The sequence below is a fragment of the Schistocerca gregaria genome, chromosome 2 (assembly GCF_023897955.1).
Source record: "Schistocerca gregaria isolate iqSchGreg1 chromosome 2, iqSchGreg1.2, whole genome shotgun sequence".
NCBI classification, from domain to species: Eukaryota; Metazoa; Arthropoda; class Insecta; order Orthoptera; family Acrididae; genus Schistocerca; species Schistocerca gregaria.
Window position 1 is genome coordinate 592,451,041 of NC_064921.1, and position 25,420 is coordinate 592,476,460.

Consider the following 25,420-nt stretch of genomic DNA (forward strand, 5'->3'; position numbering starts at 1 on the left):
AGTTAAACTAAGGAACACATCACTGACAGCAATAAACCTAATAGATATTTTATACCTATTCAACTAAATTGTAATCAGATAAGAAAAATACGTAATAAAAATTGCAGTCTTCTTCTGAATTACCCATTTTACCAAGAACAGTAAAAATAAAACTATCACGAATTTTCTTAATTTTAACAAATTCAGTCACTGAACTTTTTGTGCCTCTGTGTGTACTGCATGGCATAGAATTAAGCACACTGCTCTGCTTCAGCATAATTTGGAATTACATAATATAAGGAAACTGATGACTACAGACTGGGGCACATGTCACTACTTTGCAACATAATGTAGATCATAAAGTAGTTTCCTGAGAAATGAAAACTGTGTGCCATCAGAATGTATCTAACAAGAGGGCCTTATGAACTGACCCTCTTTACTTTTTTCCATACTTATCAGATCATTACCTGGACTTAATTTCCTAAGGTAGTGTGGCGACAGTCGACTGCCAGTAATTCACCGGCGAAGCGCAGAGTAAACGGTCTTTGGAGACTCTAGTTTCTTTGGCAGTTCCGTCTGCGACTTGACTAGTGATACACATGTCATGAAATTGTGCATTGTTTTCCTTGTGTTTCTGTAAATATACGAACCGTAAATAAAGTGTCTTATCATCATAAGTTGGAGTTTTCGGTGCGTGGTCCCTCACCATAGCCATAAAATCCACATTGGTTACCCCGAGTCGCGAAAATACGTTGCAGTCGCTCGCTGTATATCACCGGTTTCGCGCCAATAGACAATGTCGCAGCCTCCAGTTTTTACGGCAGTGCACAACGCCGCGACCGCAGAATGGACATTCGACTGTGAAGCACAACGCTTCACCCCGTATGCCACTAATATACCGGGAATGTTCGTATCTCCCATGTTTGCCTTGCCTGGCCAGACGACTCTAACCTCCGCCGGCATACCACAACGGGCGCTGTACACATCGTCGCGGACACCTTCTACGGCATTCTACACTAAACAGAATGCCCCTTCAGCACAGGATCCCGGAAACCCCGAGTTTCTACTGCACAACATGGACCACACGCTGCGGGCCAGTTTCTGGGTCCACATGATCGGCTGCCATTTAATGTGTCCTCCTTCGCGCCGGTCGAAGGGACACTCGCGCCAACCGCGCCGGACCATTTATACGCCTATCCGTCCTGCCGCCCCGCGCACACCTCGGGCTACGCACCTGCCGTGGTTTCGCCCCATCACTCGGTGCTCAATCGCAATCTCGTGCCTCTGCTCGAGATTCCGGCTGCACCGGCAGTTGACCCGCCAGCGCCGTGCTTGTCGTGTGGCCGTACAGATTCCGTGCCTACAAGGACTGGATACCACGTCTCGCCTACACAGCTAACGGACGTTCAACGCAACACATCACCTGCCAGTGAGGCACATTTCGCACCAGTGAACACCGTGCAGAACCCCGTGCGTTTCGTGCCTCTCCTACAGCCCCGCAAACACTGGTCCCCGGCCGTTTTCCGAAGCTGCTGCCGTTACAAGCGGACAACCCAGTGACGTGGTTTACATTGGTGGACAACATGTTGGACATATACGGTATTGCGGATGACAGCACCTGTTTCATGTGTTTAGTGAACCACCAGCACGACCACCCTGATCTCATCAGTGATTTATTGCTGAACTCACCTAAGAGTGACAAGTATGCCTCTGCTCGAGCATTACTTATCGAACGCCTGTCTCGTCCGCCGGCTGGTACTATTCACAACATAATTTACGACGAGACTTTAGGCGACAGAACACACTCACAGCTGTGGCGATGCTTGCGTGCACAGGTGAGTAACGAGATCCTGCCAAACTTAGCGCTCTGGGCATTGTAGTTGGTGAAGCTGCCGCAAGAACTGCAGTTACATTTGCTCCCACATACCGCAGCGTCACTCGAGGATAAACTACGGCTGGCGGACCAGGCACACGCTATTATTCGACACAGCCACCTTCCCCCACGCGGCACAGTCCTTAACACCGCCAAGGTTGGTAACCCTGTGGGTATACTTCCACCGTCGGGCTGTAGGGGCCGGGCGCGTGTGTATCACGGACAGCACACGGAACTGCAGCCACCTAGTGGCCAAGACCGGGAACCGCCAGCGGGTCGACAACAGCCGCTCCCCACCCCAACCGGGCTAGCGCCTGCCAGCCCCGCCTTCCTCCAGCCTGACACTTCGGCTGGCGGGACGAGTACAGCCGACTCACACGTATGCTGGTTTCACACCACTTTCAGGGACGCCGCTCGTAACTGCCGTCCGCCCTGCGCGTTCCCAAACGCCGCACGCGGGCCGCAGTAGGCGCCACGGCCTGCGGATACAGGCAGGGGTGCCCACAGACATTGCATTCTGTGAGATCCCCCACCCCACAAGGACGTCTGTACACCTGGGATGTAGGTTTGCGCCGGTATTTCCTCATCGATACCGGAACAGACGTTAGTGTCATACCTCCCACATTTTCTGTAAAGGACACGACACCAACCAAACTGTCCCTTCAAGCAGCAAATAAGTCGACACTTCGTGTCGAAGGTTTGGCCAAGTTACCTATTGAACTCATACCTGGTAAACAGTTCACTTGGTCCTTCTACGTGGCTGATGTCGAAGATCCAGTATTAGGCATCGACTTCCTTTTCCACTTCGGACTGTCTCCAGATCTTCAGTCAGCTGCATTATTGCACCATGCCTCGTCCACGCACATTGCATACTCAGTTGCTCCTTCGGCCCCCCCTCCCCCTCAGCTGCCCGACGACCTGGACACAGCTGCCATCAAGTGCTTTTCATTGGCGGACAGCCTCACAATTTCCACTACCCATCTCCAGCCCGAACGCCCTGCAGTCGATGATCTCCGTGCCCACAATGCTGAATGGAACCGTGCCAGATCATCGGCTACGCAAGCCCTCACCGAGGCACGACACCTCCTACAACGCCTGCCAATGCTGCCACCATCTGATGCCGGAGATGCACCTCGTGGAACTTTGTCGCCACCGAAGCAGACAGCTCCTCTGGCACATCAGATTAGTGACTCTTGTGTGCTACCGATCCCTGTTCACAATGGCCCCCGAATGAGTCTGCCAGCCAAGCTGAACGCTATCACGAATGGCACGACACACAAAATTGTCACGACAGATGGGCCTCCAGTGCGCCACAAAGCACGCCGACTGCCGCCACATAAATTACGCCTTGCTAAAGCCGCAGTGGAGGAACTTCTAAAGACAGGCATTGTTCGCCCATCAGACAGTAACTGGTCCTCCCACATACATTTAGTCCCCAAAAAGGATGGCACCGTGTGCCTCTGCGGCGACTATCGCCGCCTCAATGCGCGGACAGTATTAGACAATTACCCGATACCTCACATACAAGACTTTGCGCGAGTACTTAGCGGAACACGCATCTTCAGTGTCTTGGACTGCCGCAAGGCATATTTACAGATACCAATGGAACAGAGTGACATCCCAAAGACAGCAGTAATCACACCTTTTGGCCTGTAAGAATTTTGTTGCATGCCTTATGGTCTCAAAAACGCGGCCCAAACTTCGCAGCATTTTATAGACTCACTTCTTTTTAATTGCACATATTGCTACGCGCACCTCAATGACATACTAATTTTCTCCCCCTCTGACAGGGAACATGAACTCCACCTGGCCACGATACAGGACTTATTGACACGTAACGGAGTCGAGATCAATAATGAGAAGTCACAATTCCTCTTCACCGCTGTCACTTTTCTGGGGTACACCGTCTCCTCGGATGGTATACGCCCCCCACAGGAGCGGGTTGACTGCATCCGTGAGCTACCCCTCCCAGTGTCGTTTCGCGAATTACGTCGGTTTTTAGGAACTGTCAATTTCTACCGTTGTCACGTGCCGATGGCAGCAGCAATTCAAGCCCCTTTGACTGATGCATTGGCCGGGAAACAAACCTCAGGCAGTCGCTGAGTACCGTGGTCTGACAACATGGTGAGAGCTTTTGAAGACCTTAAATCAGTGTTAGCACGTGGTGTCACCCTCGCCCATCCCTTGCCAGATGCCTGCATCTCGATTACAGCGAATGCAAGTGATTTCGCAGTCGGTGCAGTCCTACAACAGCATGTCAATGACACAACTCAACCACTCTGGTTTTTTTCCAAAAAAATATCTACAGCTCAACGTAAATGGTCAGCATTCGACAGAGAATTGCTTGCAGTTTATGAAGCTGTAAAATATTTCTGCACAGACATTGAAGGAAAGAATATAACAATTTTCACAGACCAGAAAATGTGGTGGCTGACTACCTATCATGAATCAATGCAATTTCATCCCCCACTAATTTCAATGAATTGGCCCACGTACAGGACAGTGACACCAAATTGCACAACCTCCGACAGGACCCAGATACTTCCCTTCAGATCGTTTTGTGCAACCTACCAGGCTCGGCCAAGCCACTGTGGTGTGATACATCCACGGGCACCGCTCGGCCTATTGTTCCCACCGCGCTGCGTTGCCAAGTGTTCACTACTTTACGTAACCTGGCACACCCTGGTGCTAAGGCTATTACGTGCCTGGTTACAGGACGCTTTGTGTGGCCAGGTGTGAAGAAGGATTGTCGTACTTGGGCTCGTGCCTGTTTACAGTGCCAGCGCAGCAAAGTCGGCAGGCACACACAACCCAGTCTAGGTAAATTCGACATCCCGAAAGGCTGCTTCCGTCATGTACATGTGAATCTCATGGGACCATTACCCATGTCGGATGGTTTCAGATATATCCTGTCCGGCATTGATCGCGTTACACTTTGGGTGTAGGCAATCCCCCTGCAGGACATCACAGCACATTCTGTAGCACGCGCATTTGTATCCTCCTGGATAGCTCGATTTGGCTGTCCTACATCCATCACCACCGACCAGGGAAGACAGTTTGAATCCCTGCTGTTTAACAAACTCTGCGCCCTCTGTGGGGTGGATAGATTCCGCACTACGGCTTACCACTCCCAGAGCAATGGACTGGTCAAGCAGTGGCACAGAACGCTGAAAAAGGCACTCATGTGCCACGGTGGTGAGTGGTGCGATGCCGTTCCCTGGGTTAAGCTAGGAATAAGCACGGCTTACAAGACTGACCTCCAAGCTTCACTCGCAGAGCTCCTTTATGGCGAGACCCTAGTCCTCCCTGCAGAGTTCGTCAACGACGAAGCAATCGCCGACCTATCCAACCTACCCATGCTAGTTGAACGGGTTCGGACACACATAGCCGTGATCCGCACGCCTCCTCCATGGCCACATACCCGCCCTCGGGTGTTCAGGCATATGGCACTGGACTCTTGAGAGTTCGTTATGTTACGGGATGACACAGTCAAACCGGCATTACAGCCACCCTACTCCAGCCCACATCGGGTAGTGGCCCGCACAAACAATACTATGGACATTCTCATCAGTGGTCGCCGGCAGACAGTTTCCCTCCAACGTGTGAAACCAGCGTGGACGATCGAAGAATCTGTAACACACACCCCCGAGTCGAGTGTTCTTCCATCAGATGGGGATGTCCCCGATCCCACACAGACCACCCACCCTCCTGCGCCCCACCATGATCGTATGTGCACCGAGCCTACATCTGAGGGCAACTCAGCGGCTGCGTACGATGATATTCTACCCTCGTTCCAAACAGGCACTGTGTGTGACAATCATGTTGCGTGTGACATTACACCGTCCCAAGTGTTGGTATCCAATACCCCCACAGAGTGTTCCAGTGTTTCTCCTGAACTACGTTACTTTTCACCCCCTGCCCCCCTAGTGCACCGTACATCCACTGTCGACGAAATTTGCATCGCAATCAACACCTCTGAGTGCCAACGCGACGAGCTTTCCTTGCAGCTCCACGAGGGATCCATCTTTGTCCTCCGCATAGGAAACACTTCACGTGGGTCCACACCCACGTCACACATCACCATCCTGCGCACAGTCCCTATCCCAAATGGGGTGGATATGGCTGCCATAACTGCAACGTTCAGCACCGACGGGATGCTCAAGATTCACATCGCCCTCTCCATCGGTACTGCAACGACATCTCCTGGGCCTGTCCAGATCACGCGCGCATGTCGACCAGTCCCCCCCCCCCCCCCCCCCCCTCCACTGGATGGCGTTCTATACAAGCACTAGTCCACCCTGCACAGACAGTATGGACACTTAGCACACGCTGCTATCAACCAGCGAGCATCCCACAACACCACTACACAGGAAGATGCCCACCTCCTTCCCTCAGAGCTCCGCTCCGCACTCCCGGGAGGGGGGGGGCTCTGTCGCGACAGTTGACTGCCATTAATTCACCGGCGAAGCGCAGAGTAAACGGTCTTTGGAGACTCTAGCTTCTTTGGCAGTTCCGTCTGCAGCTTGACTAGTGATACACGTGTCGTGAAATTGTGCATTGTTTTCCTTGTGTTTCTGTAAATATACGAACCGTAAATAAAGTGTCTTATCGTAATAAGTTGGAGTTTTCGGTGCGTGGTCCCTCACCATAGCCATAAAATCCACAGTAGTATAAAGTAACAATTAGAAAAACTGTCTTTGTAGACAAGAAGATTTCCATGTACCGTTAAGTACAAAGTATTTGTAATTTAATAATACAGCCATCGGTAACTGAGTGTGTAGCATGAAAGCCTGATAGCTGTAAAGTTTGTGGTTCAGATGTTAATAATCACACATTTTTTAAAAATTTTTATTTAAATCCCATCTTTATTAACAAATAGAAATGTTGATTAACAAATACCGAATCATATTTTTTCCTAAAAAATAACATTTTGTAATTTTTAATTACTGGGCACCTGAAGGAAATCAACATTTGATACAGGATGGTGAAATGCCTTGTCATTAAACAACTGTTCAAACTCCAGAAATAAGAAACTTTTATTGCTCTATTTGGCATTTGTATTTTTGCACTAAATTTTAATTCGTTGTGAATACTGGCATTTTTGTGCAATTAGTCATTAAAAATAAAAATCTGTTATTATTATTAAAAATATGATTCTGTATTTGTTAATTAACATTTCTATTTGTTACTAAATATGAGATTTATGAGATATTTATGATAGATAAATATGAGATATTGTACTAGTGAGATACAAACCAACAACTTTATAATTACCTGACTGTCATGCTAGGCATTAGCTACAGACAACTAATAGATTACAAATATTTCATACTTGACTCAGAAATGGTCTAATCTTCAAAAATGTTTTTTTACAGTTTGTTTGAAACTTTCTTCATACTGCTTTAAGATGTCCGGGCACTTCTCTTCAAATACTACAAGATCTCTCTGACTCACTCTGTGAGCTGTACTGCAATGTGAACTTGGGTAGTTCAGCTAATGGTGTGTCCAACGTAAAAAGTTAATATTTGGCTGCCAGTCTTGGTCCACAAAAGGTTTGAATTTCTGATAAAGTTATAAAAGCTCACAAGAAGTTATAAACACAAGCACTTCACCTCAGAGTGATAGCTTGATTCTGGAAACAAACCATAATCAGTGGCTAAGTCTTTCTCTACTGTTTCCTTTCTTCCAGGAATGTTAATTGAAAACAAACAGCTAATGTAATCTTAGCTGCTTATAAACTGACTCATTCACTCCCAAATGCAAGGAAAACTAATACAGTCTTAGTCAAAGATTTGTCCGTCAGTTTCTCTGTTAAGACTATAATTTCCTTTATTGTACTACAATTTTTCCACTCAAACCAATGCCTGATCATTTTTGCAGCACTCTCACTAAATACCATGTAAAATCATTTCCCTGACATGTAGTTTGTAGGCCTTATGACTGCCACCAATCTGAGATAAATACTTATGATATTACATATTTTATGCCGATGACACATGAGATGCATTTTATCATGCAGAATGCTATCTGTGAAAGGATACTGTCATAATTCTCTGTCAATTATTCTATATCACAATGAAAATAATAAGGCTCTAAGTAAAAAACAATAGAGACAAACAATTTGAGCTATGGGTACCTTCTAAAACAGTCTTGTTTACAGTATGAAGATTGTAGCTGAAAAACATATTTCAATAAGCAAGAGATTTTTGAATACTTTCTCTTACTCACTACAAACCAGGATTTCATAAATGGGAAGCATGTGCCTCATTCCAGTCGTCCACTTACTCTCAGTTTACAAATCCCATCAATTGTTGGCTTTCACATCAGCTCCATAATCTCTTGCACTTTGTTACCCTTCAGATGCCTTGATACTCCCTTACTATCCTCATCTCTTATTCTTTGTCTGCCCCCAGTGGCTGAATGGTCAGTGTGACGGATTGCCAATCCTCTGGGACCGGGTTCCATTCCTGGCTGGGTTGGGGAATTTTCTCCGCCCAGGGACTGGGTGTTGTGCTGTCCTCATCATCATCCTATCATCCTCATTGACTGCAGGTCGCTGAAGTGGCATCAAATTGAAAGACCGGCATCCGGCGAATGGCCTGCCCAGACCCTAGCCATACAATTAAATAAATAAATCTCTTATTCTCCATTCATCTGTACAGTCTTTTCATTTATGGTTCCTCATTTTTCTGCCCAAATACAAACAAAACTCTCTTTAGCACAAAATGTTACTATTGCCTTGCATTATCTCTATATTGTAATGCATTTCCATTTTCCTTCCTTTAATTTAAGTCCAAAATTCTGAAATTTTATAATTCTTTTTTGGATACTATTACAGCACTGTCATATATATTGTGGTGAACAAAATAAACACATATACTGGTAAATGAATATAGTAGTTGTATACAGGAAGATAACGATGTTAGAAAATTGTAATGAAACGCAAATCCAAATGAGTGAAGAGATATATTACTGTCTACAATCGTTTTTAACTACCACAATGGTAAAATTAGAGAAACTTGATTTATACACAAGGGTATCAACAATCTCTCCTCCAGAGTACCTTCTGAAATTGATAAAGGGAGGGGGAACATAATTCTGGCATGCTATGAACCATCCACCTTGAACCGAATGGTGGCTTGCACAGTATAAATAAAGATGTAACACACAGTTTGGTGTCCGCTCACATGTTGCCAAGGTTGTTTTGACTACACTCCATAAGTTTCGCTGGGAAGTCCTTACACATCCTCCAAACAGCCCCAATCACTCCCCATGCAATTTCCATATTTTTGGTGCCCTGAAGAAAGGCATCCATTGCCCTCAATTTGCTTCAGATGAAGAGATGCATACTAGAGTATAATCATGCTTCCATAGGACACAGTGAACAGTTTTTCGTGAAGGCACTGACTATCTCATCTCACAGTGGGATAAATGTATGAGAAATGTATTCCCCACTAATCTTGTCTACATAAGCCATAGGGGCATGGTGTTTTCAACTGATGACTCAGGTGCAGTAGCAGAGGAAAGGTCCAACGACGAGAGTGGGCTAGCTGATGTCATCGGCAGCTCTGTCGGGCTGGTTGGCTGAGCAAATGGCAAGGCAGCCTCCAGTGTTGAGTCCCACAAGCTGCCACATGGATTGGCATTGTTGGTTGAGGTGCCATCATCGTTGCTTGTTGCCACCTTGATCTCTATGGCCGGTGGTGTGCATGGGCTCAGGAGGTCGAGCGTATATGCCAACTTCAAGTGATCAGTTGGGACCTTGGTGGTGGTGCCTTTCAGCCGCAAGGAGAACATCTTTATGCCACATGAGAGGAAAAGGCGTGGGCCTGAGTGCTGTGGGTGAAGTGGCAGTTGGCTGGTGTCCACCTGGAGCATCACATGTGTGCATGTGCTGAGATCCTGGTGCACAAAGGGCTGGCATTTTTTTGTCACCTGGGAGGCATCAGGTGCAGGCACACCACTGACTCATGGAGCTGCTGCATGAAGGCCAGGATGCAGGTCATGGGTGGCAAGGGGTGTAGCTCAATGAGGTCACATGGGAGGGTGAGCAGCTGTCCATACACAAATCCAGTGGTGGATGTGCCTAAATCTGCCTTGTGGGCCACCGGAAAACTTAAGAGGAATAGAGGCAGAGTAGTAAACCAGATTGCAGAGTGGCATGTGACGGCAGCTTTTAGAAACCTGTGTCATTGCTCCACCATACCATTAGAGGAAGTGCGACAGCTCGTTACGAAGTGCGCTAGTGTGCTGCAAGTTGCTATGTGTATCTTAAATAAACAAGATGTGAAATGCTGCCCATGATAAGTGATGATGTGGCAGGAACACTTAAAATGCTAGATCCACATGTCTACAAAGGCCTCTGCCACTGTGTCCACAGTTATGTCGAATAGAGGTACTGCTTCAAGCCTCCAGGTGAAACAATAATAAGGTGATTCTGGTGGCTGTTGGATGATGAAAGAGGGCCTGCAACATCCATATGGATGTGGGAGAATCAGTGCTTTATCTGTGGCAGAGAGGTGATGGGACCATACATGTATCTGTCTACTTTAGAGTGCTGGCACGGGTCACAGGCATGGGTCCAGTAGGTGCAAATGCGCTGGATATTGAGCATGGCAGACACACAGATGGCAGAGCGAGCTACACCATGCAAGTGTTTCAAGGTCACTTTGACAAAATCTCGGGGAAGGTAGGGGCAAACGTGCTCAAAGGAGGGGCATGGATGGTCACTCCTGGCACCGACGTCACACAAGTTGGATTTGAAGGCATCTGGTATCTACATCTACACCTCTATCAATACTCTGCAAACCAATGTGAAGTGCATGGCAGAGGTGCATGGTATTGTGAGCAGTTGCAGTTTGAGACCTGTATTTATATTGTTTTGCAGCCATACAAGCTTGGGGTTGGCAACCTGGGTGGTAGCGAGGGCTGTATAGTCAACGAGGCCAGTAAGGGTGCATGAGCGGTTAAGGCAGTCAGTGACTATGTTGTCTATTCCAGCCACTTGACAGACGTCAGTGGTGAACTTTGTGATATACTATGCTGTCAGAGTTGGTGGAGTGAGATCTCCGTGCTCTGTTTGCAACAGAAACCTGTTGTTAAGGGCTGGTGGTTGGTAAAATGGCGCCCCTTTACTGAGTGATGGAAATACCTAACTGCCTCATATGCAGTGATGTGCTAGTGATCATATGTGGCCCAATGTTGCTGCATCTCCATTCAATCTGCTGAGAAAAATGCCAGGAGCTGACAAGCAGTCAGTCCCTCAATGCATTGTTGGATGACTGTGCCCATGACAGATTGCCTTGCATAGGCAACAACTGCAAACAGAGCAGTCAGTTAGGGTTGTACTAGAAGAGCAGCTTTCGAGAGGTCATGCTTTGATTGTTCAAAACTGCTTGAAATTTGTGCCATCCAGGGAAGAGGCCTATTGCCTTTTGTGTGGTCACCATGAAGTACGACCATGAGCAGCACTTGCACAGTCACAGTGTCCTTTAGGTGGTGCCTGAAAAAATTCGCCATCCTGAGGACCCTGTGGAGTTTCTTGTATGTAGTGCAATGTGGGACACAACCCATACCTTCTCATCGAGGGGTGAAGAGCCCACAGGTGACATCCTGTGCCACACCGTCAGGTGGATTGTGGAATAGGGATGTAGATGCAGAAGAAGTCAATAATGACAGCAGCATACTGGAGATGAAGGAATACCTCCCAGAGACAATGGCAGTGCTTTGCAAGATCATATGAATAAATCAGTATATCATCCAAGTAGCTGAAACACCCCAAAATGATACACAGGACATTGTCAAGTAAATGTTGCCAAGTCTGGACGACATTTCAGAGGACAAATGCCTTGAAGGCACTTTTGAAGAAGCCAGAAGGTGTAATGACAGCTGTCGTCTCTGTGTCCTGGGGAGTGACCAGTATTTGTGTAAATGCTTTTACACAGTCCACTTTGCTGAAAATGGTAGCACTACATAAATCATCACTATAACTATGCAAAAGTGGAAAGGGATAACGATTGGGTATCATTCTGGAGTTAGGCACCCAAAAGTCCCTGCATGAACACCACATACTGTCTTTCTTCACAGGCTCTTGGAGAGTCAGAGCAAAACTGTGGCACTTGTTGCCTCGATCTCAGCCTGCCTGTCTCTTTTTTTTTGTCAAGCAGAAGGCAGCAGGGATGCAGAAAACCAAGGGTCATGGCATCAAGGCGGTGTATTGCCAGGTGTCACGGTGAACCTCATGGGGAGTGCTGGAGAGGTGAGTGAGGACAGGGAATGTGGCGAGAGGAGGTTGGCAAAAAGGCCAGATTAGGAGAGCTGTTTGGTGGAGCTGAAGGAGGTGGGATAGGACTGACATGGGGCAGAACAATGGCAGAATGATGGAGGTGGCATTGAGAGTAAGGCAATTTCCCAGGTCTAGGAGGAAGCCATAATGAGAAATAAAATTGATGCCAAGAGTGGAGTCTGTAATGTGGCCATGGTATAGGTACATGGGAAGTCTCTACCAAGGCCTAGGATCAAGGATCAAGTATGGGAGCATTAGGTTGTGATGGCTGAGCTGTTAGTTGCAGTGAAGAGTAAATGGGGAGGTGGACATAAGTCAGCAGAGTACAGTAACTGCTGGGGTGGAAAGTAAGGTCCAAACCAGTGTCAAGGAAGCAGGATGTTCAGGAGTGGAGGTTACCATGATAACAGACACATAGGCACTGTGAAATCAAGGAGCAGCCGGGTGCACTTACTGCTGATAGCTGTTGGTGTTTGGGGCCTATGCACGTGGTGCATAGCACTTTGTAGCATCTCTATCACCAGCAATATTTCCTGGCCCCAAGCATGTCATGGCCATAATGAGCTGGCCGGGAGGGGGAGGGGGAAGGGGAGGGTGGGGGAGGGGGTTGCACTTGTGTGGGTGTGCGAGCTGGCTGTCATATGCAACACTAGGCAGAGGTGGGCAATGGGTGCAATGGGTGGTTTGTGAGGAGGATGAATGCACTCCAAAGCAGTAATGAGTTTGCTCGTCTTACTAATCATCTTGGCAATTAGCTATTCCATGTGTGCAGAGGGCCTCAGGGCTGACTGAATGTGGGACAATGTAGGTTGCACAAGTGTGTAACCATGCACATGGGTGTCACGACTCTGCATGGTGGCAGTGATGATGTGTGGGTCGAGGGTTTTGAAAACCCTGTAAGTGGTGGTGATTGCTGCATTGACACTTGGAAACACCAGTGTGGCTAATGCCATGTGTATTGTGGCCATGAAAGCTATTACCAGCCTGTCGGGTAGTAGTGCTGATTCAGCCACAGATGTGCTGGAAGAGATGCAAGTGTCACATGTCACACACTGTTCCAATGAGATTAGCATGCATGGGTGCTGAAATTCCAATACAGCAAGTTGCCATGGCTGCTGGGCTCTTAGGGCATTGAATCTGCTGAACTGCGGCAGGTTTGCAATGATGTTGCATGTCTCCTCAACAACTGACTCTTATAGTAGTGTGACAGTAAAGCAAACATCAATGGGTCATTTGCAATGGAAGATCCTTTGAATATTGTCTCTGCAGAAGCAAATCACAGACATGGCTCATGCGTGTTGAACAGTGACAAGTACACAGCTGTTTGGTCAGGTGGACAGGGTGGGAGAAAGTGTGTGGGCTTCTGCGGTGGCTACGTCTGTGAGCTGTATGAAGCAGCTTAGGAACATTTAGAACCTATCCATCTGTGCCTGCAGGTTGGAGGGGGCAATGGGGGTTTGCTGCTACCAGTGGGGGCAGAATCCAATGGGAATGGTGGGCAGGTTGAGGTGTGGGGATGGCTGTGTGACACAGCTACATGATGCAGTGGACAGAAGACGGAAAGTGCTTTTCTTGAATTTTCAGTTCCTTTACTGGGACAGAGCACATTTACATGAATATTAACAGGAGAACAATAACACAGTAAAATTGTATAGCTATAAAAATGGATACAGGGAAAATAATTCCGACAGAACATGGCAGCCTTACTGAACTGAAGGTTGCAGTGAGCAGAAAGTAACAAACTGTAAATATAAAAAATTGTATACAGCAATCCTCCACCAAAGCAAATCCAATGAATAAAAGTAAAAGGTTCACAAGCACGCCTTGCATGGAATTGATTAATATAAATGTGTATCGTAGTTTACACAGTAATGTGACCCAGGGCTCACTATCCACTACAACATGATTGTTATTGACAATTCTGTGATATGGAAGTTGCCTACTGATTCTGTGAAACTGCAGGGGGGGGGGGGGGGGGCATGATAACATCAATACCATATGAACAAAAATGTAATGCACTGTCACTAGCACTCAGTAGCTCAGTAAGGTTTGCAGATGCCAGCAATCATTGTACTGTGCCAAAATGTTTGGCTGAGACTCCACGGTGTCATCTTCTCTGCACCTTTACATATCCACAATACCTTTACTGCACCTTGTGGCAAGTCCTTTCTTCAAGTTCACTTAGCACAATTGACATTCACTGTGAAACACTGTCTCACTTTGGCGAACATGTCAGTCAGTCATTCGGCATTGGTGTGGGAAGTGCAGATCATGGAGCTCTTTCCATTGTGTGCTTGTTTCCAGCTAAACCCCAGAGCTGCAGCAACGCAGTGCATGGTGGAGTGAGATTCCACTACTTAGGTCTTCTTTGCTTGTGGCTGAACCACTTATCCGCTGAAGCATAAGACATGGGGGTACAGTGGGGGTGGGGGGGGGGGGAGGGTTGCACATGGGCTGTAGTACATCGTCACAAATATATTAACAGCTTTGGTGATTACTTTTGGAATAATGAACATTGCACTTACTTTTTACCTCTTTGTCTCATTGTCATTTATATATTTACAGCAGCTAATTGAGACTGCACAAGTTTAATAGTGGAACACACTGATAAAATTAAAAATCTTGAGTAGTTGGAAACTTACACATACAAGAGCAAAAAGAAAATTTTTTGTCAGTGATATCAATTTTACGTTAGTTCATATTGTGTAACAGTGTACAAGTATTAACTTGAACCATGGAAAAATTTTGTTCATAAAAATTTTTACACTAACAACATTCAAATGGATAATCTAGAATACCATTTCATCATAAAGTCCATATTTTGTACTATTTATCATCAAAGTAAATTCATTCATTGTTGGTGAACACTTTCATTTTCAGTGATTATAAAATGACCTCAAGCATGGCTGAACTTTTCTCAAAAATGAGCCACACAAAGGGCATCGCACAGCCACAGATGTATGGACAGTTGACAATTAAATGTGCATAAACAATTTGTACTACAGGAAGAACAGAAGAATGATTATGGCATATCTGCATGAAGAATTAACTACAAGAATGTGTAATATAGTTACCACATTTGTTGAATGATAACAGATAACACATTGCTTTTTATTGTGGATTACATGTATTCCACCAATTAATGGCAGAAACAAAATTGTAATAAAAGCAGCTGAAGAAAGATGGTAGCCTTGAATCAAAAATGTTACAGGCAGTCTTTTTTGGGATACAAAAGAAGTTTTTCTTATTAAATACCTTGCGAAGGGTAATAACTGTCAAATGTTACATATACCCTGGATTAACTGGAGGGAAACTTTGTGCAGAGTGAAATTTGAAATTGGAACCTTTGTGTTTGATGGGCAACTGCTATAACCAGCAGAGCTACCCAAGCATGAATCACGACCTGCCCCACAGCTTTTCTTCCACCAGTACATCACTTCCTACTTTCCAAACATTACAGAAGTTGTCCTGTGTAGCTTGCAGGACTAGCACTCCTGGGAAAAGAGGTATTATGAAGACACTGCTTGCAACCACCTGGCAGGGTTAGGAGGATGGGGGTGTTTCCGGAATGAATTTTTCACTCTGCAATAGAGTGTGTGCTGATGTGAAACGTACTGGCAGATTAAAACTGTGTGCCGACTGAGACTCAAACTTGGGAACTTTGTCTTTCACAGGCAGGAATTCTAACCAACTGGGATGTCCACGCACAGCTCACAGCCCATACCCACAGCTTTACTTTTTCTGTAGCTCATCCATACGTTCCAAACTTTACAGAAGTTCTCCTGCATAACATGCATCACAGAAGTTCTCCTGTATAATATGCAGGATTAGCACTCCTGGAAGAAAGGACATTGTGGAGATGAATTATTTACACAGTTTTAATATGATAGGACATTTCATATCAGTGCACACTCCACTGCAAAGCGAAAAATTAATTGTGGAAATTTATAAAGATGTCTGCTTACACACTAAAGGTCATATTTTATCAAGGCAAAGTATTTGTCCACAAAGACACTCTGACAATGAGAAAAAGATGGAAATGTGAAGCACAGCTTGTTGAAACAGCCTACTTATACATCATATATGACACACTTAGACCTCACATGTACCCAGAAAATTATCCAAGGGGTTAAGGATACAAGATTCTAACATTGGAATTTCTTGTATAACTGAAACAGTGAGTTTGAAGGCATATCACGCCGCAAAAACTAAATTCTTCTCTAGGTAAGTAAACTTATTGTATCCCAAATGAGTGACAGTTATGCACACAATATTTATTGGTGGTAGATTACTATGTTGCCTGAAAGGTGCAAATGAGTAAAATGATCAACAAATTAGGACACAACAGTTTAAAATGTTAAATTTAAAGTCTTTGTGGTGTGTTCCATCAAATTTAAGCCCAGGCTTCTGTTACTTTCTGCCACAATATTTTGGAGCATGGTCTTCTGACTTCTGGTGAATATTGGTGAAAATACACTGAGACCTCTATGCACTACTCGAGTGCATGCACTTCTACTGCAAATCAGTGTGCTGCGCTGTAAGCTTGCTGCAAAAGCTTCCCTCACTGATATCACACCAATTTTCTTCAAATGTTAAAATAGCAGAATAGCAGAGCTTGAAGTTTTTCTATGAGAGGATTCCATGCAGAATCTAAATGGAGACTGCTGTCTTGATTGATAAAGTACTCAGGCAGACGTATTACCTCTGGTGGAGCTCCAAAAGTTTGCCATATGGGCCACAATTTTTGTTTCAATGTACTTACTGAACGATAAGTAGAAATACAGCATTTAGCGATAGCAAACTTCCTGGCTTGGAGGAGACAAAAACACCTGCCTTGCGCAATTCCATGTTTTCTTTGATAGATTCAAAAAATTCTGAGATTTTTGATGGAGGATGTAAGGTAACTTTCAACTATGTCTTCTTAATACTATGCCGATGACACAATTATAGTTTGGCCTTATGATTACAACAATCTCCATGAGTTCCTTCAACATCTGAACTCCATACATCAAACCATAAAATTTACTATGGGATGGAGAAATAAGGTTGTTTGCTGTTTTATACATCATGGCACGATGTAAATGCAATGGCACACTTCAAAATTCAGTATTTTGAAAGCCCACTCACACAGACCTGCATTTAAAGGTTACTTGCTACCACCATCCAGCACAAACTATTAGCATGCTAAAGACCTTAGTCTGCTGAGAGTTTACCATTCCAGATGCTAATAACCTGCAAGTAGAACTAGAACACCTACAAACTGCATTCCTAAACAATAGATACCCATCTCAGCAAGTACTGATAACACTATGTACATACAAAGGGCAGAACAAGGAAGATAGTGAGACCTTTAGAATGACAGCTTACCTACAATATACTGGAAATGCCTCAACCTGAGGCAACAGTACCACAAATCCATTGCGTATAAGTTACAATGTTCTTTTCTTCATGGATGGCATGGCAGAAACTTGCCAAGAACTTTATAGGATAACAACAAAGACTTACAAGCAATGTGATAAATACAACCAAGCCCAAGTATGAAACATGCTACCAATGTCGACCTGCAAGAAAAAATGAAAGGGGAAAATGTATATATAATGTGCTTAGCTAGTAACAATGATGCTGCAAGTAACAAGGCACAAAACTGCCTAACAAGTCTGAAAAAATTCTGAGAAGTTAATAAACCTTGGAACATAATAGTTACAATGCTACCTCACAAGTTGACCCAATATACAGGGTTATTCTGAATGATGGACCCATTTTCAAAAGTTCATATTTGTTCAAGTACAAATCCAAAATGAACAAGCTTTATACCAATGAAAAGAGGAGGTTTCAAAGTTTTTTTCATAATGTTTGATATCAATTTAATAATTTGTAAAAATTTGCAATTAATTAGTTTTTAATAATTATTTAATAATTATAAATGTGATAAATGTTTTATATGGCCACCACTGGCTGCACGACAAACATTGACGCAGTAGCCAAACTCGTCACACGCACGCAAAAGTGCATCTGCTGTTACTGACTGCATGGCATCAGTGATCCAGTTCCACAATTATTCAGAGAGGCTGGTAGAGGCAGGACATAAACAGCTTCCTTAACATAACCCCATAAGGAGTAGTCGCAGGGTGTAAGATCAGGAGATCTTGGTGGCCAGAAGTGCAGAGCCCGGTCCTCAAGTCCCCTGGGACCGATCCAGCGCTGAGGGAGGGAGTAATTCAAAAAGCCTCATACATCGTGGTACCAATGGGGTAGAGCTCCATGCTGTTGGAAAATGAAGTCCTGGGAATCTCCTATAACCTGTGGGAACAGCTATTGTTCCAACATGTCCAGGTATGTGATTCCCATTACAGTGATTTCTGCAAAGAAAAATGGTCCATAAACCTTTGTACGAGATACGGCACACAGCACGTCGATCTTCAGTGATTCTCTTTCATGTTGCAATGGTAAATGTGGATTTTTCAAACCTCATATGCAAACATTGTGTCTGTTGACTTTTTCACTAAGGTGGAACATTGCTTCATCACTAAAAAATTACACACTGTAAAAATGCATCATCCTCCATCTTTGATAGCGCATAACCATAAAATGTGAGACGCTGCTCTTTGTCATTGGGGTCAAGAGCCTAAACAAGCTGTAATCAGTAGGGTTTGTACAGCAAACGCTGTCTCAGAACTTTCCATACAGTTGGTTGGGGTATTTCAAGTTCTTGACTGGCTCTATCGGTAGACTTACTGGGACAGCACACAAAAATTTCTTGAATCTGTTAGACATCATCCTCTGACACACGCGGTCAGCCTGTTCTTTTTCCTTTGCACACACTACCAGTCTGTTTAAATTGCTTAAACCAACAACTAATGCTTCTGCGAGTTGGTGGTTCCATACCGAATTTGGTACAAAATGCCTGCTGCACTGCAATTTGCAACTCACTTTTCACGAACTCAAACCTTGTGCTCCACAGTCGCCATCTCACTCACAACTGACAGTGAAACAGAATGACTGCCCTATTGCCACACAAACTCTACTGGCCCCTTCTGAAACCATCACCGCCCACCCACCACCACCCACCAAAAACTCTGAAACTTCCTCTTTTCATTGGTATAAAGCTTTTTCATTTTGGATTTGTACTAGAATACAAACAAATTTTTGAAAATGGGTCCATTATTTAGAATAACCCGGTGCAATTCATTTGCCAGCAAAAAATGAACATTAAAATGAAACAGGTGTATGTTTTGTTTGAAATGGTGGACATAGGTAAACTGGTCAGACACTTACATACCAAACAGGAATGCACCTAAATTACAAATGCAAAATTTTTTTGTGTGACAATATAAACAAAATTGTCACAGAAAAAGATGGCTCAAACAAAATTCTCAGTGTAGCAAAATAACTCACACAGGTGATTGTGCTACTCTAGGAAATAAGGTTAAAGTAACTTACCAGGATGTTTAGTATATAACAAGTAAGGCAAAGCACTTGAGCTTTTGAACAACTAGAAGAAACTAAACCACATTTCCTTGTAGAGAGTGAACTGGGTTACAAGGAAGATGAAACATGTGGATATAAGCTTAATAACTACAAAATCACATCAACTTGTTGAGTGAAAAGACATCCAAACTACCTTACTGTCTGAGCAAAACTGATGGAGATAATGTAGACATGACAAATAGTGACACATTGAAATATAAAGGGAAATGTCACTATATGATAAACTTAAGATGGCATTAGGGAATAGTAAATGGAAACCATTATACAATGCAACTGGTGTGAATGACAAATGGAAGAATTTTTATAAGCTATTCAATAAATGTTCAAATGAAATGTGCCCTGTAATAAAAGAACAAGACAAAGCAAATAATAATGAAGCTGAGAATTTCTCTCGAGAAATCGCTGAACTGAAAGACAACATGAAAGATTATACTTTAGTGACATTAAATTTCAATGTTTTGAACACAATATGAGCTATCCAAAAAAATATAGAGATTCCTTTATAGACCTTCAAGTTCAGAAATAGGCATGTCATGTAAGTAACTCCAGTTGTGTTAATAAAACAGCCTGAGAAATAATTAAACAATGGAAACTCCAGGTAGAAATGTCAACAATAACGGAAAAGACTGATTGCTATTTACCATAAAGAAGACATGTCAAGTTGCAGTCAGGTACAATTTTGAGCATAGGAAACAGAAACATTGTGTAGAAAATAGTTTGAAGTTAAAAGATGATGATGATGATGTAATAATAAAGGATCCAAAAGAAGTGTGTGAGAAATTCATACAAAATTTCAGTACAATTGCCAGAAATAAATTACATGACTAGGTGGCCAGTTGCAATATTAGAAACAAGCTTTTTTCATCCATGGCATTACTAACAATTATCTCAAAACTTCAAGCTAAAATTTTTTCAGCTACAATGAAATCTCACATAAACCACTAAAGAAATGCAGAAGAGAGTTGCTTAAGCCTCTGACACACCTTATAAGCTCCTTCTTTTACCATGGAGAATCTCTGACCTCTTAAAAAATTACTGAAATTCTACCAGTGTATAGGAAGGGAAATAAAAACTGATGTAAGAAATTACAGACCAATACCATTAACTTTCAAACTTGGTAAGTTGCTACAGAAAGTAATATTACATCAAGTAGAGCCATAATTCATCAAACAGTCATGAAAAGAGCATGTAGACCAAATTTTATATAAAAAAAAAGTCAGTACAAACATGTATTTATGAAACTGGGCCTCAGCCTTCCTGGACCATGATTCCCTAAGGCAAATACCAGACATTTCACTGAACATGACATGAGATTCAGAAAATCTTCATCTTCATGCAGCAACATTTCATTTGCAAACTTGGAACATAAATGGTAGCCTGTACGCTTTAGAACAAGTAACACCTGCAAACGATAAGGATGTCATTGTCAGCATCTCCTCCAAAGTCTTTACGCAGATGTCACTAGAAGCGCTAATTCTTGACTAGCCTTGTTAAATGATTTCTTGGGGCTACATATGAAAGACCATCTCATTCGTTCAACATACTCATTCTTGATCATCCTGTATGAGGTCTGTTCAAGAAATTCAGGAATGTTCATAATTTCACGCCAATAGTGTGTTGGAGCAAAATGTGGTTGGCATCTCTGCACATGCCTGTGTTTAATGTGTAGCTGCTGGAAGCTTCAGTGTTACTGTTCGGTGGTGTATTTAGTAGAACTTAATGTCACACCTTGTGAATTTCAACACGGCAGAGTTAGAGGAGCTACGTGTCTGTATTTTGCATGAAACTCAGTGTCTGTATTTTGCATGAAACTCAAGAAAACCCTTACAGATACACATCATATGATGCAGGAAGCTTTCAGAGATGAGTGCTTAATCCATACTCGATGCTACAAATGGTTCACATAATTTAAAAATGGCCAGATGGAAGTTAAAGGTGACCCTCGTTTAAGACACCATGTGACGTCTACTGCTGATGCTCATATCAGCAATGTCTACAAAATTATGCTTGCCAATTGGACCATGTCATGAAATCCTGACACAGCATCTTGGAATGCATCATGTTGCCGCAAAGTTCATGCCACAGCTCATGAGTCAAGACCAGAAAGACCTTTGCCTCACAATCCTTGAAGAGCTTTTGGAGCACACAAACAAGAACGAGATGTTCTTTAAGGGACTCATAACTAGTGATGAGATGTGAGTCTATGGTTATGATATTGAGACCAAGGTCTAGTCTTCACAATGGGTTGCAAAAGATTCTCCAAGACCAAAAAAAAGCTCATCAGCTCAGGTCAAATGTGAAAGCCCTGCTGATAATTTTCTTTGACTTTAAAGGTTTAGTTCATCATGAATTTGAGTCATAGGGACAAACTGTTAATCGACGGTCCTATCGGGATGTGTTGCGACACATGCAAGAAATTATGAGAAGGAAATAGACTGAAATGGGGTGAGGCAGTTCACGGCTCTTGCATCATGATAACACGCCTGCACATTCATCCCTGCTGGTGCATGACCTCCATATTCTCCAGATCTGACCCCTGTGGACTTTTTTCATTAGCAACATTAAAAACTCCATTGAAAGGATAATGATTTGCAACGACAGATAATATAAAAGAAAATTTGCAGATGGCACTTTGTGTGATCCAGCAAGAAGAATACCAAGAGTGCATCTGGAAGTGGAAATGGCATGGGGAGCAGTGTATCAACTGTGGAGGAGAATATTTCATAGGAGAGCATGCGCAACAAGTGAAAGGTAAACATATAAAAAATTTGTGGACAAAGTTGCGGAATTTTTCCTGTGCAAAGACAGCTGATATTTTCAAATTGATGATACCATCCATGGATGTTATTATCATTTGAAGGATTACAATGGAACTTAATATGGAATGCATGCTGCACTGTAAAACAGCTTCAGTACATGCAAACTTAAAAACACAAAGAGCTTTCTGTTCATTTGTGTCCATCTTTGCAACTCGAGCTCTCTAATGTGAGAAACAGGAAATAGAGCAAGCACATGTGCACAGGTATTTACAAAAAAATGTTTGAGCGGCCCTTTCATTTGATGATATTATTTATAATTGTGAGCTGAATATAATAAATGTTACAAAGCCTTAAAACCATTATAGTCATTTTGAAATACCCAGTATATTTCGGATAGACACACCCAGGTCTTCAGTGTGATTTTGAGATCTAGTGTGGAGCACTAGCAGTCTGTAAGAAAGGCAGTTAACAGTGGTAGCTAAAGTAAATAAGAGAGAACGTAATAGAGAAACTTTCAGAAAATACACTCAACATCTACTCTACGGACATCATGCAGGCAATCATGTTTGTGAAACTACATCCCGAACATAATTTGGTGGATAGTAATGTACATCATAACTACATTACACAGGGAAGGAAAACTTTCACAGAATTACAGGTAATAAGAAGGCTGCAGCCTGCAGTCCTTATACAACAGAACTATTTTTTACAATATATTACCATCTGATCTTAAGATAGCTAATTGAAATATGGCACCTGAAAGAATAAACTGAAGCTTTTATTAAAAGGTGAATATTGTTCAAAACATAAGATTTCGAATTGTAATGTGCAGTGACGCGTGCATGGACTTTCAAAGGCTGCCCATGCAGCTATGCTATGTCGTCCACAGAGGGTGCCTCAGCTTGTGTGTGTGTGTGTGTGTGTGTGTGTGTGTGTGTGTCTACATCTACATAGATACTCTGCAAATCACATTCAAGTGCCTGGCAGAGGGTTCATCGAACCACCTTTACAATTCTCTATTATTCCAATCTCGTATAGTGCGCAGAAGAATGAACACCTATATCTTTCCGTACGAGCTCTGATTTCCCTTATTTTATCATAGTGATCGTTCTTCCCTATGTAGGTCGGTGTCAACAAAATATTTTCGCATTCGGAGGAGAAAGTTGGTGATTGGAATTTCGTGAGAAGATTCCTTCGAAACGAAAAATGTCTTTCTTTTAATGATTTCCTGCCCAAATCCTGTATCATTTCTGTGACATTCTTTCCCATATTTCGCAATAATACAAAACGTGCTGCCTTTCTTTGAACTTCTTCAATGTACTCCATTAGTCCTATCTGCTAAGGATCCTACACCGCGCAGCAGTATTCTAAAAGCAGATGGACAAGCATAGTGTAGGCAGTCTCCTTAGTAGGTCTGTTACATTTTCTAAGTGTCCTGCCAATAAAACGCAGTCTTTGGTTAGCCTTCCCCACAATATTTTCTATGTGTTCCTTCCAGTTTAAGTTGTTCGTAATTTTACTAACTAGGTATTTAGTTGAATTTACAGCTTTTAGATTAGACTGATTTATCGTGTAACTGAAGATAAACGAGTTCCTTTTTGCACTCATGTGGATGACCTCACACTTTTCATTATTTAGGGTCAACTGCCACTTTTTGCACCATTCAGATATTTTTTCTAAATTGTTTTGCAGATTGTTTTGATCTTCTGATGACTTTATTAGTCGATAAACGACAGCGTCATCTGCAAACAACCAAAGATGTCTGCTCAGATTGTCTCCAAAATCATTAATATAGATAAGGAACAGCAATGGGCCCATAACACTACCTTGGGGAGTGATAGAAATCACTTCTGTTTTACACAATGACTTTCTGCCAATTACTTTGAACTGTGACCTCTCTGACAGGAAATTACAGACCTAGTCACATAACTGAGGCGATATTCCATAAGTACGCAATTTCACTATAAGCCGCTTGTGTGGTACAATGTCAAAAGCCTTCCAGAAATCCAGAAATACAGAATCGATCTGAAATCCCTTGTCAATAGCACTCAATACTTCATGTGAATAAAGAGCTAGTTGTGTTTCACAGAAACAATGTTTTCTAAACCCATGTTGCCTGTGTGTCAATAGACCGTTTTCTTCGAGGTAATTCATAATGTTCGAACACAACATATGTTCTAAAATCCTGCTGCATACTGACATTTAACAATATGGGCCTGTAATTTAGTGGATTACTCCTACAACTTTTCTTGAATATTGGTGTGCCCTGTGCAACTTTCCAGTCTTTGGGCACAGATCTTTCGCCGAGCGAATGGTTGTATATGATTGTTAAGTATGGAGCTAATGCATCAGCATAGTCCGATAAGAGCCTAACGTGTATACAGTCTGGACAAGAAGACTTGCTTTTTTAAGTGATTTAAGTTGCTTCACTACTCCGAGGATATTTACTCCTACGTTACTCATGTTGGCAGCTGTTCTCGATTCAAATTCTGTAATATTTACTTCGTATTCTTTTGTGAAGGTATTTTGCAAGGCTGTGTATAGTAACTCCGCTTTGGCAGCACTGTCTTTGATAGTATCTCCATTGCTATTGCGCAGAGAAGGCATTGATTGTTTCTAGCCACTAACATACTTCACATATGACAAGAATCTCTTTGGATTTTCTGCCAGGTTTTGAGACAAAGTTTCGTTGTGGAAACTGTTATATGCATCTCGCATTGAAGTCCATGCTAAACTTCGAGCTTTTGTAAAAGGTCACCAATCTTGGGGATTTTGCGTCTGTTTAAATTTGGCATGTTTGTTTTGTTGTTTCTGCAACAGTGTTCTAATCTGTTTTGTGTACCAAGGAGGACAGCTCCATCATTCTTTAATTTATTTGGTATAAATATCTCAATTGCTGCCGATACTATTTCTTTGAATTTAAGCCACATCTGGTCTATACTTACATTATTAATTTGGAATGAGTGGAGATTGTCTCTTAGGAAGGTGTCAAATGAATTTTTATCTGCTTTTTTGAATAGGTATATTTTTTGCTTA

General features: G+C 43.1%; 1 protein-coding gene across 5 annotated transcripts in view; it reads right to left on the reverse strand.

The window, feature by feature from the left end:
• The window catches only part of LOC126334230 (intraflagellar transport protein 46 homolog), a 138,066-nt gene that overhangs the window by 53,795 nt on the left and 58,851 nt on the right, over window positions 1-25,420 (reverse strand). The window lies entirely within an intron of this gene.